This window comes from Magnolia sinica, chromosome 14 (assembly GCF_029962835.1).
Source record: "Magnolia sinica isolate HGM2019 chromosome 14, MsV1, whole genome shotgun sequence".
Lineage (NCBI taxonomy): Eukaryota > Viridiplantae > Streptophyta > Magnoliopsida > Magnoliales > Magnoliaceae > Magnolia > Magnolia sinica.
Genome location: NC_080586.1, coordinates 30676468 through 30678965, shown reverse-complemented (window position 1 = coordinate 30678965; position 2498 = coordinate 30676468). Strand labels below are relative to the sequence as shown.

Genomic DNA, 2498 nt, shown 5'->3' with positions numbered 1-2498 from the left:
CCCTCAAATTCATTCGATTTAGATTTCATCTTAATCTAGTTCTAGTTCTAGTGAGTTTCAGATTACGCACAGGTTTCAGTCCCTTGGGATTCGACCTCGGTCTTACCGAGTTTATTACTACATCACAACCCTATACTTGGGGAGTGAACAAGTTTTTGGCGCCGTTACTGGGGACTAACGGTTACGTTTTCTGAAATTAACTAGTTTTAGAATTAGTTTAAGATTATGATTTTTTTAATTTTAAGTTTAAATTTTTCTGATTTCTAGAAACTAACCTGTTTTCCTGTTTTGTAGGATCCTGACACAAACTTCTAAATTGGTAATCCCTTTTTAATTCCTCTACTTTTTCTATTTTTAGAATTAGGGTTTGAATTTTAGAAATTTTCTAATTCTAGTATTTTTCTATTTTTAGGAAATAGTTTATTTTTAGAAACTTTCCTCTTTTGTTTTTAGAAAATAGGTTAGTTATTTCCCATTTTAGAAATTCTTTCTAATTTCAGAAACTAACTTAGCTTCTAGGTTTAGGGAACTTTCCTTTTTAGAAACTAATCTCTTTCGTTTTCCTTTACAAGATCTTAACATAGGAACTTCTCATTTGGTACCATCTTTCTAACTTCTTCTCTTACTTTTTGTACTTTTCTAATTTTAGATTTAGATTCTTCTTTTAAGTAACTTTCTATTTTCTAGTTTTAGAAATTTTTCTTTTTTTTTTAGAAACTAACTTTCTATTTTTATTTTTAGTAACTTTCTAATTCTAACTCTTTTAAAATCTAACTTTGTTTCCTAATTTATTTTTAGAAATTTTCTACTTGTAGACTTTTTGTTTAGAAACTAACTTTCCTATTTTGTAGGCTTTTAAGATAGAAATTTCTAATTCGGTAAGTTCTTTCTCTAGTTTCAATTTTTCAGATCTCTTTTAGTAACTTACTTTCTAGTTTAAGACTTTCCTAATTTATTTTAAATTTCCACTTTCTTTTAGGAATTTCTTCTTTTAGAAACTAGTTTACTTCTATCTTTCTTTTTAAGGATTTTCTAATTTTAGACCTTCTCTTTAGAAACTGACTTGTTTTGTTTTCTTTTGCAGGTTTTTAACTTAGGGACTCCAATTTGGTAACTTCTTTCCAACCCTCTCTTTCTTTCTAGATTTTCTTTTCCTTTCTTAGGATTAGATTTCGAATTTGATTGAGGGCTGCGAGTGTTTCATGCCCAAGTGGGCCCGTGACAACATTCGATGTCTCTTGACTGAAGAAGGATTGGTTGAGGGGTTGACTATCCATCGCAGGACTAGACACCACTCGAAATCCCCTAAGTTAATTGAAGTGATGGCTGAAAACTAACCTCTTCTACCCCAACCTAGGGTGAAGGACATTCAGGATGAGAATGAGGTGCATCAAGCACCCTCGCCTCATACTTTACGAGATTATTTACAACCAGCGGGGGTGAGTACACCCTCATGCATGATTTTTTCTAAAAATATAGGACATATGGACATCAAGCCAGGGGTTATCCAACTCCTTCCTAAGTTCCATGGGCTTGAATCTGAAGAACCATATCTACATTTGAAAGAGTTTGATGAGATCATAGCCACTTTATATTTTCAAAATGTGTCTGAGGACACAGTCAGGCTAAGACTCTTCCTTTTTCCTTGAAGGAGAAGACTAAGATGTGGTTACATTCACTGCGTCCTAGATCCATTGGCACATGGAATGATATGCAAAGGGAATTTATAAAGAAATTTTTTCCACATCATAAAACGATTACCCTTAGAAAAGCAATCATGAACTTCACCCAAAAGGAGGATGAAACATTTTACCAATGTTGGGAAAGGTTCAAGGATTTGATCAGTTCATGCCCACAACACGACTTTAAAATGTGGTGCATTACAAATTTTTTCTATGATGGACTATGCGCCAAATGGTCGAGACAATGTGTAATGGAGAATTCATTAATAAAAATGTTGACGAGGTATGGGATTTTCTCGATAGTCTTGCTAAAAAAACACAATCATGAGACTATTACCCAAAATCAAATACCACGTCTAGGCCGACTCAATCTAAGGAGAAAGGTGGATTGTATCTCTTGAAAGAAGAGGATGATCTCAAGTATAAAGTGACCACGCTCATAAGAAAAGTTGAGGCCATGGAAGGAAAGAAGGATAAGGTTAATGAAAGTGTTTGCGGCATCTGTGATTGCAAATTCATACAACTGAAAATTATCCTATGATACCCGCCTTTCGAGAAGTGTTGAATGAACAATCCAATGCCGTAAATAATTATCAAAGACCTTTCAATGGACCAACCTTTAATACGTACAATCCTGGTTGGAAAAATCATCTAAATTTTAGTTGGAGAAATGGACAAACAGCTACTCCTCAAGGTTTCTTCAATCAAAATCCAAATCAGGGGAAACCTCAAGAATAACCGGTTCAAAATTCCATGCAAGAGTTGACCCAGGCAATGCGAGACTTTATGCAAAAGATGGATTCACGTATGACAGTT

The 2498-nt window shown here is 34.1% G+C and overlaps 1 non-coding gene across 1 annotated transcript; it reads right to left on the bottom strand.

Moving 5' to 3' along the window:
• Positions 1 to 1759: 1759 nt before the first annotated feature.
• On the bottom strand, positions 1760 to 1866 carry LOC131226419 (small nucleolar RNA R71). The gene has a single exon (XR_009161805.1). It is a non-coding gene; the product is annotated as a small nucleolar RNA R71 (small nucleolar RNA).
• Between the last annotated feature and the right edge of the window lie 632 nt (positions 1867 to 2498).